This window comes from Protopterus annectens, chromosome 2.part1, assembly GCF_019279795.1.
Source record: "Protopterus annectens isolate FY-2018-M chromosome 2.part1, PAN1.0, whole genome shotgun sequence".
NCBI lineage: Eukaryota > Metazoa > Chordata > Ceratodontiformes > Protopteridae > Protopterus > Protopterus annectens.
In genome coordinates this window covers 305,089,050-305,106,700 of record NC_056729.1, presented here as the reverse complement: position 1 = coordinate 305,106,700, position 17,651 = coordinate 305,089,050, and positions in this window count along the sequence as shown.

Sequence of the window (17,651 nt, the reverse complement as noted above, 5' to 3'; positions counted from 1 at the left end):
ACATCTAAAAAGTACAAATGCATTATCTAAACATATAACACTCACATTGCTAAAGTGGTTAGAAAGACCTTCTACATTGCCCACCTGATCATGAAGGGATTCACATCCAGATCTAGTGAGGTCATTGTTCCCCTGTACTCTTCACTTATCAGACCAATGATCGAGTACAATGCCCCATTCGGGATGTATCTCACCCGACATCTGCAGCAATTGGAGAGACCCCAAAAGTTCCTCACCAAAAGGATAAAGGGACTCCAAAATCTGTCATATGCTGCCAGATTGAAGAAACTCCAGCTCTATTCAGTCGCATACCGTCTGCTCAGAGGTGACATGTGCCTGACATACAAGGCCATGTCCAACCCGGAATTAATGGACATGCTCCACCTCAAAAAATCCAAATCCACCAAAACCACTAGAGCAAGCGACTTAAACCTTAGCACGGATATAAATAGGATGTGCTGGAGGGATAGATTTATCACTGAGCGACTCCCTATGCTGTGGAATAAAATCCCGGTCCATGTGAGGCAGAGCACCTCGCTGACTCTGTTCAAGAGAAATCTAGACCTGTGGATGGGAGATCGTAGGTTTACCCCGGGAATCATCTCTGTGTCACTGCTGGACAGAGGCACAACAAACTAATGGGCACAGTATTTTTTCATATAAGGGGTGGCGTAAGCCACAAAAATTTGGGCTAGGCTTATAAATGCCTTAGGGCAGATAGCCTAGTATAAACCTATGAACCTATGAACAGAACACAGTGAACATGTATTTGGTGTCTTTGTCCTGCAGCAGATAGTTTTAGACAGTCAAGAGAAGGTTTTACCAGAACACTTAAAATTATGTGAACTAAAGTGGCAACTTAAGCTAAATGCATTTGACTACCCTGGCCTGAATGAATATACTAAAACTGTTTGCTAAAGCTCAGGCACTTTGAGAGTTAATAAGACTTTTTAATTGTTTTACTGTTTTTTTTTTGTTTAACTTTGATTGGTTGAGCATGTGTTTGAATAGCAATATTTAAACCTGGCTTATCCAGATGTTTTTTGTTCTGAAGAAGTCCCATGTAATTTTATAGGAGACTAAAGCAGTTAACGTTTCTTGTCGTTATATCCAACAAAGAGAACTGCTTCTAATTTGAGGTCCTATCTTTGGCTGCATTTCTTGTTCCTTTGGACCCTCACCCACCTACCCTAAACTGCACCTACATCATCAAAAATATATAAAAAAAACATCCCTACCCTAAACCCTTAACTACTACACTTACCTACATCTCTGAACATAACTGCACACTGACCACCATCTTCAACACTCACAGACCACTATGTCTTAAAGGCACAGCACACTACACACACACTGGGAAATACTGCACATTCAACATTCTCAGATTCGACAAACTGCACTTTCATTCTTCTGGTCTCAAGATACTGAAATTTGATATTTCAGCATTTTGAGCAACAGAAATGAATCTAGGGAAAACATTTTGTGACATAGTGCTTGTGAAATTATTCACTGATAAAATTGAGGTAAAGCATGTTTATTTTTCATGCATCTGTTATTCAGTTTCTAATATTGTTAAAGTTAAAGATGAGACGGGTAGATGGAGTGGAGTGGGAATTGGGTGTTAATTTAAAATATGAAGAATATGTAATAAAGCATTTACCAAGTGTATATGTAAACTGTAACACAGGAACAATTAAGTATATGGGACAGCTGAAAACTTTTTTGTGGGATTTCAACCATCTGATAAATGAATATACAAAATAAGATGTAATCAATGCAGGGAAAAGATCATATGATAACAGTAAATAGGAATGCAGCACATGTAAAATTGAAGGGAATTTTTGGTTTGACTGTAAAACAGAATAAGCAATGCAATCTTGAGCAGGATGATAAGGAAAGTATTGTAATGTCTGAAATTAATGAAAAAGTAGGAGAAAGAGGGGGATGTTATTAGTGAAAAAGTGGATGAAGTACTAAAAGATGACAGAAAAAATATTACATTTTGGGATGATAAAATAACTATCCTGAGTGCATTGAAAATTAAGAAATTGAAAGTGATAAGTCAGGTATCTGTGAAAGGAGTGTAAAAGATGTTAGCAAAAGAAATTTGATACGTGCTACGGTAAAGGTTAGGAAAAAAGATTTAAAAATACATCACTAAATATTAAAAGGAAAAGTAAAGAGTAGTTTTAAAAGTGTTAAAGAAAATAGCAAAAAAAAAAAACAGAGTCAGAGTATCAAGGAACAGCTGTACATAAATTCAGAAAAATATTCAATTGGTAAAAAAATAAAGAAAATGAAAAAGTAAATTCCTTCTTTTTAAGTTTAAGGGAAGTATAATTAATGATTTTGGAGTACTTTCAGTAAATGTAAGTAGTATTATTAACACTGTAAGAAGGATATGGGAACTGGAATGGTATGCTAAATGTGATGTGGGCGTTATTCTGTTAGAGGGTGTTAGATTCCTGATGAGTGGGAAAAAAAAGATTGCAAACGGAATAATTGTGAGGTGGGAATATAACATGGACTTTAGGAAGTCAATGTTGTTCTGGTATGGTTGCACTGTGTAAAAATATTAGATGCAACATTGGTAAGGAAGAAAAGGCCAGCCATTGTGGATGTGAGGTGGAGATAATATGCTTTTAGTATTATATGCATATACAAATGTCAAGGAAAGAGAATTTGTTTTATCATATATTAAATTATGTGGTGGTTAATACAAAAATTATAATTGCAATAGTAATAAACATTGCTAGTTTGACCAATGCCAAGGTAGTGGCCCAGTGCCACTAAATAAATATTTAAGTCGTCTCAAAACTTAAATATCTACACAACAAAACGTTAGAAAATATCCTGTGTATATTCACTGTAACAAGCTCAAAACCACATGAGATATTTCACATTGACAGTAGGTAAACATCACGGTGATGATAGACTAGAAAAGACAGTTCTACAGTCCAAGCATCCTATACAAATCATGAAATCATATATTCACTGTAACATCAAATGAGCTAAGCTTTGGTATAGACGGTATACCCTAGAAAACACAGATAAAAGGTAAACAGTTGTGATGACAAACTAGACAAAAAAGCTATATTTAAGCCTCACTATACTACGAAGACTGTACACCCTAGAAAGACACCCTAGGAAGAAACACAGGTCAAGGTAAACATCACGGTGATGACAAACTAGAAAGACAGATCTACAGTCCAAGCATCTTATACAAATCATGAAGTCATTATATATTCACTGCAACCAAGTCCAAAACCAGATTAGAAACTGTTCTAGTTAATCACCACATGTTGAACATCTAGATAGTTACACACATCTTGTCACCATCAATGAACGAGATAGTGCCAGCACAGCTAGTGAATTAATATAAATTTAATATTTAAAAAATTCACTAGTAGCTGTGCTGGCAATATTTCATTCCCCTTTTCACACTAATCTTTGAATATCTACCTTAATTCCAAAGAATTAATCCATTAAAAAAAATCCACTTACCTCCAGAAAAATCAGCAGCAGGGCTACTAAAACAAGCTCTAAGCAGCAGAAGAGAACAGGCAGCTAAAGGGCCAGCAAGCAGGGGAACACACCACCACCCAGTCCACAGCACTTCTCCTCCAGCCAGGGAAAGACTCCAGCAAGCAAGGCAAGCAGCAGGGCTAAGGCAATCCTTCCACTTTAATAGTGGTTTAAGGGGAAATGTAAAAAGGAAGCAATGTTAAAAAAATATAAGTGATAAAAATGGGGTAAATTAGCTGTGTAGAATAAAAGTTAATGGACTTACAGAAGGGCAATTGGATCCAAAATTGATTATTTTGTACTGTTGGAAGGGCTGGATGTACCAGATGGTGACATATGGGAACTGGAATGATTTTTCAGACCATTTTGCAATATCGAAGAAAGTGATGGAATAAAGAAACTGAGAAGAAATACAAAATTATTGTTTAAGCACAGATATTTACAAGGGAGAAGGGAGGCGGTGTCTGCATATTTCAGTAAAACAGTAAATGGGGATACTAATATAATGAAGGAAATGAAAAATGCAAAAAGTAAAAAAAAACATTAGCAAATTAAGAGTTTTGTAGTACAGCATGGGGAAATATGTACAAGAGTGAAATGGAAAAAAAATGAGAATGGAAAGTAAAAAAAAAAGTTAAGGAAGAATTTTAAAAATAAATTACTATTAGTGAATTTGATGAAATACTTAAAGTAAATGCTGAGTCAGTATGAAGTCCAGATGGTATAGGATATGAAATGCAAAAAAAAAACTGTCAAAGACAGCATTTTGAATGAATGGTTGAAAGAAATGTTTGCTTATAAAGAGCTGTGTAATGGGATATTACATTTATATAGAAAAAGATTAAAAGAATAAAATAAAAAATGAAGACCCATCACATTAAATAAAAAATATTTGAAAAAGTATGAGACTAATAAAGAGGAGAATGGAAGAAAGGATGGATAAAGGACAAGTATATATGGTATAAAAAGGAAGGGATAACAGGAATTATGCAAGAAAATGTGAAAGATAGAAGTAGATGGAAAACTTATGGTAGGTAATATTAGGCACTTGATGCAGCAGAACATGATGGCTTGTGGGATGTTATGGAAAAGTATGGAATAGGTAATAAAATTAGGAGTGTGTATGCCATCATAGCAAAACAATAGAGCGTGTGTGTTAATGAATGGATGACTGAGTGAAGAAATATGCATGAATTCTGGTATAACACAACAATGTCCCAAGTGGGATACTGGTTGCATTAGTAATAAATGCAATAGTGAGTGAAGTAGCTTATAAAATGAAAGATGCTAGATATGTGATGCAAAAGGAAGTGGTGATTGCAATAGTTTTGACATATGCAGGTGATATAGTTGTAGTTGCTAAGAATAAAATATGGATGAAGAAAGTGCTGATTTGTTTGAATGACTGTGAATAAAGATAAAGTAACGGTTTGGGTAATATTGTGAAAACTGAAGGGGTATATTTTTCAATGAAGTATTCTTATTAGGAATTGAATTTGGGAAAAATTATGCAGTTGTGAGGGTATGGTTTAATGAGAGAAAAATGTTTATTGTGGAGAACTTGTATAACGTTCAAGAAAAAGATTTATCTGGTGAATTCTGTTTTAATGGGAAATACAGTATGTGTCAAATGTTTATAAGATCTCAGGAAAAAAACCCATGAAAAAGATTATGTACGATTAGCCTCTCTTTCATACAGGGTTCAAGATTAAATCCAGTGGGGGGAAAAGTGTGTTGTATATGAGTGAAAATGAAGGGGGGTTGTGGTTATTAAATCCATTTGTTTATTCTGTTTTTTTTAAACCTGTACAAGGGTATTAAAGTCAGTAAAGGAATAGAATGAGAAATTAATAGTGAAAATGTTTAAACATAAGTATAAAACAATGGGAAATGACAATAACAGAGATAATTATATAAATGAAGAAATTTTAAAAAAATCAAGAAAAAATGCTAACTGGTAAAATGAAAATTGATGATACAGAGAAGGATGTGGTATAATAATGTGATGAAACAATGTTTTGTAATCCTCTGGAAAATTTACCACAAGTGATAAAAGCCATTAAATAAGGAAAAGTGGTGTACTAAGATTGTAGTGTGTCAATATTAAATACGTTACTGATAAAGGGGAATATGCCATATAAAAAAACATTTAAACTGTGCATTTACTTTGTGGAAAGTAAGATACCATTTTTTTTAAATGTAAAAGTGTGGTTATGTTTCAAAAAAGTTATGTGAAGAAAAATTCCTTAATATTAATAACAAACAACATAGGTATGAATAGGATGATGTATGGATATTATAACAAGAAAGAATATCAAGAAGGATAGGTAATTTATGGAAAATTATTTGCAACAAAAAATTGAATGAAATAATGTTTAATGGGAACTGGATTTTGGCTGACATACTGTATAAAAAAACTTAGGTTATGGTTGTGGAAGGATGATGGTATACAGGAATGTATAGATACATACCTGAAAATATGCATTTTATAAATAATGGGCAGGATTCATGAAGCCTCCATGTAAGAGATACAAGGCTTACACAGAGGCTGCAGTTAAACGGTGTGACAACAGCATGTCATGCATATGCATGAGGGCATGCTGAATCACACCTAAGGCTAACACGGTCCATGGAAGACAGTAGGGGGCGTGTCCGTAGGCAGAGCCCTGCAAGCGGACACGCCCCCAGAAGAGTAAAAGTGCTCGAAGTAAACACCCATGACAGAGTCCATGTAAATGTGAATAAACACAACACAACACATGCCCCCACAGACTATGAACATAAAATATATAAATGAACATGTTATATATTTTTTTTAAATTGTAAAGATGTTTGCCCGTGAGTGCGCTTGTTTGCGCGGGCATGCCCGTAGCTTAGCCACAGTTAGCAGTCAGTGGAAAAGCATATAAGAACTAAATATGCAAAGTAAGCCAAGAAGCAATAGCGTAGCTGTAGAGACGTCGGCTGAAGAGCAGGCAGTCATGGTTCGAGCCCCCACAACATCAAATTTTATTTTTAGTAAAATAAGCACAAAACGAGTCCCTGACAAATATGTACACATATAAAATTATATTCTATGTAAAATGTAATGAAATAGGCCATTTATTTTGAAGAAATGTGAGATAACAAAACAATAAAGAATGCCAGATGTGCCCATAGCTGAGCTACAGTTTAACAAGGTGAGTGCATCTGCCCGTAGGTGAGCAGTGGTTTAACAGGTGTAAAATGAGTGCCCGTAAGTGAGCAGTGGTTTAACATGCTGAAACTGTGTGCCCCTAGCTGAGCTGAGTGTAAGATGCATGCCATCAGCCAAATGAAGCGTAAACCAGCGTACCTCGTTTGCGCAGAGCTGCGCACCGCGCCAACAAGTTAACCGACGGGCAACGTTGAGCAAGCTGTATTAAAACTGCCATTACACAGACACACCCCCTAGCCTGTCTAGACAATCATAAAATATAAAAAGCAGTGGCCAGGTTTGAACTCAGGATACTATGCACCATAGTCAAGGTACTGAACCACTAAGCCATGACAGCCGTACTTAGAAATGCAGTAATAGCAAATATAAAGGAATGAATAGAAAGTGGAGCATGACAAAGCAGGTTTTGTGAAGTTGATACAATTCCAAAATGGCCAATCACAGATAAGTGCGGGAAAAACGGCATATATAAGCCCCATAGGCGGGAATACACAGCATAAACGATTGTAGAACTAACTTGCAACCAGAATGTCAGGAGTAGGTGATGGTAATTGCTTTCAAGCACAGAGGTAGGGTGTTGAGGAGTCCAGATACATGGTCTGGCTCCTAGTCCACAATCATGAGGCCCAACTCATGCAGGGCCAGGTCCTGTGGGGAGCATATAGGGCTGAGGCGTGGGACCGGTTGGCTCATGATCTCACCAGTGCCACAGGGATTCCAAGGACTGGTGAGCAGGTCTGTCACCACCATGCGGACCTGAAGAGACGTAAGCAGGACCAATTGAACCTTTGGATCCAGGAGGCCCGGCAAATGCCCAACGCCCCATTATTGAGTAAGTTACATTTAATTATGTATGTAAGAAATTAAACTAGCTGATATTATGGAGATGTGTATTCCAATATTACTTCATTTATATTACAGCTGCAGGTGTCTGTTCTGCGAACCGCAAAGCCTATGGCGATAGGCTGGTGCGGTTGCACCACCAGGCAGGTCAGTACTCCACTCCCAGTAACTGTAAAGAAATATAAAAGTATGACAGTTATCAAAAGACTGCAGTATAGTCACTAAGTAATAAAATGTGCAAGTAACAGTGTAAGAGTGTTTGCAAGTATTGCCTGATTACAAAAGTGTGTTGCAGTCTGTAATCCAAACAGATAAATGAAAATGTCTGAAATAAAGTCTGAAATAAAGATGCCCCACCTGTAATATAATAGTACACAACCTGCAGCAGGCTGAAAAGTACAGCTGCAGAAGATGAGCAAATCACATGTGTGAAATATATCCCTGTTGAAATACTGAAACATGACAGAAGTGAGACTGCTGGAAAGGATTGTAATAACTACAGGTAAAACATGTCAATAAAGCCTAGAAGTAAGTATCATCCTGAATAGTAAAATGAAAACAAGTGAGAGAGTGTGAGAAAGAGTTATGAACCCACCAATAAAGTAGTAATAACCCCTGAATAAAGTATACTGCAGTCAGTACAGAATGAAATGAATGTGACAAGTAGAACCAAACTGCGAAATGTGTTCAAAGTGTTGCTGCAGCTGGAATGTTTATCCCAAAATCTGGATATGTTGCTCTCAGTCTGCAATATGCAGATAGTATGATTGTCTGAAATACCAAACATCCACAGTTGTCTATAGCTATATAAAGCAAATGTAGCAGGATGATGTAGCTGAACAAAGCCAGATATGAACGTGTATGAATAACAATAAAATGTATATTGATGTAGCAGTAACAGTTCTATCACCAAATTAAAGTAGTTATCATACAGGAAACTGTAGTTAGAACAGTAGTGTGTATATATCTGCAGCTATTAGAAATGTACAGCATATGTACTGGTATTCGAAGGTGTTAATAATATTTTCTTCAGCCCACCCTGTAACCACATATAATCCATTCCACGTGAAATTGGTATGTGCAATCACAATTAACACCCCTGGACATTTGTCCTGCTGGGTCATAAATATTTGCATGTACGTTGATGCATCTGCCCTGTTCATACATCCAAACCTGATGGCCTGTTGCCATCAATCAACCCTGCATGTTGTTGCTCTGTGTATTGCTGTTCAAATTATGCATGTGTTATGCTTGCTGTTCAATGGTGTGAATATCTGGGTGTTTGGTTAATGGGAATACTAATGCATGCTGTTACAACTAATTGCAAATGGTATTGTATGTTACTAACCCAAACTGTCATGACATAATGCAAAACATAGGACGATAGGGAAGGCGGGTTCCAGTGGACCCACCTCTCCCACCTCAGCTGGCGAGTGCACCTGGCACTAGTGCCCAGTCTGGACCCTCCTCCGGTGGCCCTGTGCCACCTGTGGGTGGAACCACTGCAGGGGATGGGGCGCATCTCCCCTCTGCAAGTGTGGCTGGAGGAGAACCACCACTCACCCTCCGTAGTGTCCGGACTGTGGTGCATAGGGAGATCTGGGACTCTGTTCTTGGGCCCCTATGCCAGCTTGAGGCATAGGTGGCACAACTTACGGGCATGCCTGTTGCCTGGCCTACACAGCCCCCAGCACAGCCCTGTCCTGGGCAGTGAAGGAACAGTGGCAACTGCCCATGGGTGGGGATATCAGTTCCACTGTTGCCATCTGTGGGCTCATGGGCTCTGGATATCCAAACATCCATCCCCGTCAATTGTGTAACCCCCCCAACACATGTCATACACCGCCCCTGTATGCGTCTTGTTTGTCTTGTCTGTTGACCTACCCAACCTACCTCCCCAGCTATAGGGCACTCTGTACCCACAAAAAAATTACGCCCCATACATAGCTGCCCATTTCGCACACATGTCTGCTGGACATGGAAACTATCAATTACAATTGGCTGTACAACAAGTATTATTGTTGTCCTGACACTTCTCTCAGGGGTGGAAGGTTTCAAATGTCACACCAAATTACAAACATATGCACAGCTGTTGCTGATGAAGAAATGGGCAGCTACCTACATCCCTCCTGCAAAACTCAAGCTTGTTTCCCTACTGTCTTACCCTCTTTGTGACCCATTTTTCACCACTTTCCTGTCTCCCCATTTTCATTTCTTTCAAAGAAAATAGCACGGGTGTGCGCCAGAGTAAGCACTGTTAAGCGGTTGTAAGCGGGTGTGCGCGGAGCTGAACGCCAGTGTGCATGCATGAGCTCCGTGCAAACCAGCGCTAACCCGGTTACAACTGCTTAAAAGTGCCTTAGTCACTCTGATTGACAGGTCCTGTAGTCAGTTCAAAAGCAAAATAAAATCCCACTGTCAGTTCCGAACCCAGGACCTTGGAAACAGTAGTCTGCATGACCTACCACTAAGCCATGACTGTTATACAAGAACATTGTGCTAAAATAAATATATCATGTAATAGTAGGAATGAATGTAAAGGGAATATAGGATGTGTAGTACACAAAGCATGTCATTTATACTTACTGTCAAAACTAGTGGACTTCCATAATAGTAGTGTGTGAACAGAAACAGCCATGCTAGTTGGTAGCTAGTAGGTAATAATGTCAGTTAATGTAAATATATAAATGTATGTATATTTACATATATATATATATATATATATATATATATATATATATATATAGTTGTAGGTGTCAGTGTGCATACACACTTACTACAGGAAACAGGAGAGAGGAATGGAGAAATGTGAATCTACAACACAGCCTGAATCATGAGAGAGATACTAACCTTTACACTCACAGAACAGTGTCCACAGCATACCAGCATGGTCCCCGCCCTTACAATCTGAAAGGGCAACACCTATCTCACATACCCTTTTATAGCACTGTCCTGAAATCACAGTGAGAACTGCAATCAGTACACAACTGGCTGCATGCAATTAGCAAATGCTGGCTTACAATTGGTGCAGAGGCCATCACATGGACTTATGCAGCTACCTACAAAAGCATCCTGTACTCACACTCCACACATGCAATACTTTCATTGCACTGTCTGGAGGGAGGCAGACAGAGAGAGAGAGAGAGAGAGAGAAAAAAAGAAAAAATAAGAACACAAACAACAACACACGGTACACAAACTAAGTTGAAGCTGTCAGCAGTGTCAGTACCAAGCTGTGCCAGCAGCAGCAGGACACTGTAGTAGCAGTAATGCAACCAGCTGCGACAAACACAGGTAATGTAAAGTAACAAGTTAATAGTCTGCATAATGTGAACCCTCCATATGTGTCATAGGTCTGTATCTATAGGTATGTCCATGTGATATGTTGTATGCACGTAGTTCCACCCAAAGGGGATGACTATACATTACATGTCATTCAGTGTTAGGCCATGATTATGGCACCAGTTTTCCGTTTCAGTGAGGCCTGTCTGTAGGATGTGTGTGTCAGCTGGTGTAACAACTATGACGCTTAGTTTGCAGTCATCTGGGAACTTTGTCATACACAACCCACACATGTTTGCTTTTACATCTGAGAAATAAATGCCAAACAAGAGGGGTCCTAGGACAGAGGCCTGTGGGATACCACATGTGACTGGCATTGAGTCTGACATGGCTCCTGCAATATCGATATTATGGATTCTGTATGTCAACCAGTGTGCAACCATTCATGTGACATATGTAGTAACATGTAAGCTAATGAGCTTGTCTATGATGCCTGAGTGGAGTACTGTGTTGAAGGCCTTAGGCAAGTCCAGGTAGGCTGTATGGATTGCGTTGCCCTCATCAATGGCTGTAGTGACTGTTTTGAAAGGTCAACCAGGTTCAAAAGGCAGGATCAGCCCATCACAAAGGCAAACTGGCTGGGAACAAGTGTCTGCAGGTACCCAATATCACTGTATATGCGTCCCATACTGAATCATTCCATAGCTTTGCAGATCAGGCTGGTTAAGCTTATGGTGCGGTAGTTCCCAGGGTCAGTAGAGGTGCCTCCTTAGTGGAGTGGGACCACTGTTGCTGTATGCCAGTGTTCAGGTACATATCCCGTAGTACAGCCAAGGTTAAATATTAGTCTTATATGCGGTTGTATGCCCTCTTGGAGTTCACGTAGCACACATCCAGGGATACCAGCAGGTCACATTGATGCTGTGTGTTCTGCTTTGTTGAGGGCGGCCCTCACCTGGACATGTGAGATGATAGGGAGGTTACATTCAGCTGTGATAAGTATTTCTAAGTGTGTGGGAGAAGGAGGGGGGATACGTGCACCGAACCTGTCTGCAAGAATGTTGCCAATATCTGTGTGTTCGGTGAATGTTAAGTAGGTGTGTAGTAACTCAGAGCATATCTGAGGCATTTGGTCCATATGTGTAACATAACTGAAGAAGGCCTTGTGGTTATCTATAGTGTTCGTGGCCATTTCCCTCCCAGAGTAGGCCATGGATGTTGTTATGAGAGACCGTAGCTTATAACCAGTGCTGACCACAGATGCCTTCCCTTAATGTGAATCTGCTCTGTCCTGCAGTAGCCTCCTTCTATTGTTATACAATCTGCCTTTGGCTGGGGTCCACCGGACAGGATGCCTAACCTTTGTGCATAGGGTCTGGGTTAGAAATGTGTGTGCATGTTCCATGCATTCTTTGGGATGTCCGTGGGAAGCATTCGCAAAGGGGTCAGCAGTGTGGGATGTGGCTTCCACTGGCCCAGTGGGCTGCATGGATACCATTTCAGTCCTAACAAGTGAATAACTGTCTAATCACATACATATCAAAGTAGTCTACTGTGCTGGTGGTGGTGGTGGGATATGTATATCCAGGCCGAGTAACTTGTGTCCAGATCACACTAGTGGATGGCGTTCCACATACAGTACCTTGGTATAAATCCCCAGAGTGAGGTTGTGCATTGGACCTGTCATAGTGTGCTGACCGGTGGGGCATGCTACTATGTTGCATGGAATGTGGCAGGTATTGTTGCACAGGTGTTGGCTGAGCACTGATATCTGGCCATGTACTTGTGTACCCACCAAGAGACACACACATGCTACATATGGAAGTAGTAGTATATCACTACAGTTGAGTATTATGTATAGTATGTGTGCCATATATTGCTGACATAGTCTGCTGATATCCTGTTTGTGTTCTCTTCCAGGGACATGGCGCGTCAGCGTAATCCTGCCTACTCCGCAGCAGAAAATGAGGAGATACACCAGAGCCTTGTGTGGGATTATGACATACTGTTTTCCCGCACCAGCCAGAATCAGCAGGAGAGGGCTGCAGTGTGGCAAGACCTTGTCCGTAGGGTAAATGGCATTGGCACGCATAATAGGACATATGAGCAGGTACGACATTACTGCAGTGATTTAATCAGAAATGTCCGTCAGCGTGCGTCGGATATCCACAGGCAACAGGTTGCCACAGGAGGTGGGGTGGCCACACACCTCCCCCCCTCACCAGACTGGAGAGGCTACTCCTAAGTGTTGTGGCTCCAGCCCCAGAACATCAACAGTAACACACCTGCATCATGATGGAGGCTGGATCCACACAGCAACATGACATGGAGCGTGCAGGTAATATGCCATATGTACACTTGACTGTTCTGTACACTGTTAGTTTATGCATGTGTAAGGTGTGTCCGTGGTATGTAGCTGTCAATATAGTATGTAATTGTGCAGGTGTGATATTGCCAATATCAGCAGCTGACGTGTGAAAGGCAACTGGTGTACTACTGCACTGTATCATATGCAGTATCAATGGCACAGTTGTGCCCACTGACATTAATCTCCTCATTTCTGCAGGTCCCTCTGGTGTTAGAGCAAGGCAGCCCATCCATGCTGGTGAGTGTGTTTTAACAATACCTATAATAGTTCTGATAGTGCTAGTAATACTAGTGTAACTCAGTAGTGCTCTGTGTGTATACTGCGGGGTGTGCATTTGTGCCTGTGTCCACGTGTGCATGTGTGCCTGTGTCCACGTGTGCATGTGTGCCTGTGTCCACATGTGCCTGTGTCCATGTGCGCATGTGTGCCTGTGTCCATGTGTGCATCACTGGTAACATTGTGTAGACATTGTAAACTGTGTTTCCTGTCTTCCTCCCACAGGTTCTGGTGCTGCTCTGGTGTCCTGCAGCAGGGAACCTGAATCTGGTGCCACAGGTACTGATAATGATATCAGTGTAATGGCACAGGAAGGTGCGTCAGGGTCCGTCATTGGTCAGCCAATTGACAGTACACAGCTGTCAACCCCATCATTGCGCACAGTCATCCTGCCAGTACATCCTATGTCACCATTGTCCCTAGGTGATGGACAGGATACAGTGGGCATTGACCAGGGTAATGTGGTATCTGTGGCACATGCTTCCCCACACAGCAGCCATGGGCAGGGTCCTGCAATGGTACCACACAGACAGTTGTCCATGGGTTCTCGTGGGAGCATCCGTGGGTGTACTGCCTCTTGCAGACATGCCCAAAGAGGTCTGCCAACCTCAGCTATGTTTCGGGCTGTCATGCAGGCACAGTCGCATATGGAAAAGTACACCAGACAGGGTCTGAGGGAGCTGAGAGCATGTTGCACAGCCATGACTGACAGTATGCGTGACATTGCAGATGCTATCCATAATTTCACCGATGTCATAGACAGACGTTGTGGGGACATATTGCAGCAGTTCCACAACCACATGTCCATGAGCCAGGGCAATGGTGGACGGTTGCGGCATCAACGTGGCCATATGCCAGCAACAGCAGGCCCGCAGACGCCCCCATAGTGCCAGCAGCAGCCCCGGCAATGCTGGGTCTGTGCTGTCATCGGAACGCCCCAGGAGACCACGTGCACATGGCTTTGGACAGTCCCAACAGGGATCTGTGTCCAGTCAACACACTCCCGCTTCTGATGACAGTACCCAGTCTGGCTTAGTACCAGATACGGTCCGTAGCACCCCTGCCAGGCACAGGTACCGTGTCCATGCCCACAGACACTGATCTGTATGACCTACCAGGTGCAGTCTGTGGCTGTCCACAAACTTTTGTATATGGCAGCCATGAGGTGGAACTGTGTGCGTGCATACACACATGCAAAATGTTAACACCTAGGGCTACCACATACACGCACACACTGCACCAACAGTGCCCCACCCTGTACTGCTGTCCCTCACCAACACACACATACACACATGTCAATTGGTGGTATCAGTGGCAGACTCAGGCATACCTAATTCACACCCTGTGCATATGATGAAACTGTGCCACCTCCTGCAATCTCCAGGAACAGGTAAACACATTGCTGATGCACAGGGTGAATACATAGAAGTGTATTAGTAGTATCATGTTGGTAACAGTACAGTGTGCTGATATGACTGTGTGTATATCCCAGCATGCCTGATGCAGTAACAGTATGACTGTCCTGAATTGTTATCTACACCCATAGTAAGTACCATAGTGTAACAGCTGCACATTATTGCATACCAGTGGTAAGGATGTCAACAGATAGCCACATACATGGGTAGCACAGGGGGGAAGCTAATGCAAGTAGTGATACGCAATGATGGACATGTACAGTAATGGTGGCAAGTTGCCCACAACGACTATGCAATGTGGATGTTTGCGCATGTTGATATGTGTGCAGTACCAATGTAATACAAATCACAATTAACTATGACATAATATCAGTTCTACCATGGACATCTGAGCTGTGCATTCCTGGGTACATGTCGATAGTGCCTACATATTTGCACTGTTACCTACTGTTAGGGTTACCCCTTCTTTGTTGTACAATGGACTACTTCCAGCCCTGCTTACTGTAGCTTTGTTTGCATGCATGTTTGCGTGGGGTTCCCTGGAACACTGCTTCCATCTGCAATGCAGAGTTACAGTGCTTCTGTGGACTCCTAGTGATATCTGCATAGCGTACTATACGTATGTCAAGTTTCCACATGACAGAACATCACTGTCTGTCCTGTTCGTATGTACGTTGCCTGTGACACATTGCACATGACTTACCTGGCATTTACCCACGTGTGCAGTCATATATGCCAGTGCTATGAAATCAGTAGCAGTACACCCACACATACACACCTTCAGTATGTTGTTCCCCATTGGCCCTATGTGTTGGTAATCACCATGGCAATCACACTACTGTGGTAGCATGTGCAAAGGTAACCTGTGAATCACCTCTATGGTCCAGTTGTGGTTTATGTGAGTCATGTGGCAATGTCACAGCTGCCACATGTATGCAGTCACCCTCACCCCTGGCCAGGAACGTACAACACATGTGTGGGATGCCACCACATAGCCAATCTGTGGACTGAGCACTCTGAACCCAGTACTGCTGTACCCTTTCAGGTGGCATGACATACAACAGTGACTACAATACCAGTCTGACATAGACCCACACTGACAGCAATCTGAACATACTGGGGCATACTTGGGGACTCAGAATAGCATCCTGCCTGAGCATCACACACCTCTGCAGCTGGCACACAGGCATACGTTACGTCGGAACAGAGCACATGCCACACATGGCACACATATTCCATGTGCTACACACTCACAGCCTGTAGGGTTACACAACACACCTGCTACAGATGTGTCAGGTACCTCTCTTGGCCGCTGCAGTGGGGTCCCGCTCAACAGGCTGTACATGGTGAAGGTCACAGTGATATGCCTGTGGGGCACTATGGTCCACCATAAAACACATGCATACAGGTCAGTCAGAGGCATGGACACATATGACTTAGTCATTGACCATGCCACTATGGATGACCTGAGACATACCTCCCTGGACTACATGATCGGGAACATAGAAGGGATCTCTCAGCATGTGGCATGGGCCAGTATGAGCCTGATCTTGGTCGCCATCATACCCTCACCAGGTATGCTACCACAATATGTAGGAAGGGTGTTCTATGTATACATTCTGCTCAATCTCCAATGTCATTCATAGGGTATCCACTGGCTGTCAACGTGTGCTTACATGCTAGGGAAGCCACAATGATTTGCGAGGGGCAGCTTGCACGTGACACCCATGGGCCACATTGCATATTGGCAAAGCCCCTTGATACACACATAGTGCCTTTTGCTGCAGGACACGGATTACATAGCCACCTCCGTGGGTATCACACAGGATAGGACACTAGCAGTGATGCTACACAACACCAGCAGTGTACACCGCAAGATGCATGCACTGGACACTGTCCTCAGCACGGTGAACTGCATCGTCTGTGCAGTACCAGATTCCTGATTCACGGCTCACAGGTGCAACCCATCACTGCCAGGTTATACCTCATACCATGCCTGTCGTCCCCTACACATGTAACACACATGGACAGGGGGGTGGTATCCCAAGGCACCACAGATACACACACCTCCAGGTTGTTGGCACAGCACAAAGCATCAGGGCCTATCCATGAGCAGCTAACAGTGTGTTGGACTGCCTTCTGGTTCATAGCCTGGCACACACAACCCTCCCATACACAGGACACCCACCTATCCTCCCTAACAACACTGGCAATATGACAGTCTCAAGAAATGTCTTTATATGGCTGGACTGCATCCAGCCAAACATTGTGTATGAGCATCACTGTAGCTACAACACACTAGCTGAAAGGTTCCCAGCATGTGGTCACTGAATTTCAGTGGAATAACATGTTACCACTCCCACAACAGGTGGGAACATACAGCACCTGTTCATCGACTACATGTAGACTATATGGCCCAGACCAGATGTGTATCCCCTGCTGTAGGTATTATACCATATACAACCCACACTGTATAGACACATACCGCGTGCGGCCCCTGCACAGTAACACACAGTCATATTGTTATGCATTTAGAATACCATTTATCTACTCGAGGCACGTGTCAGACATGGTAACTACTGCAGGTCACAGGTATTTATGTGTATGTGCCGCACACATACATCATGTGTGCAGTGCCATTGCTGGTTTAGGCAATGGCATGCATTGTTATGCACAACCCACACAAGGTCATATTGTGTGACACAACCACAAGTGGCAGTTGTGGGTTTCCAAAACATACATATCT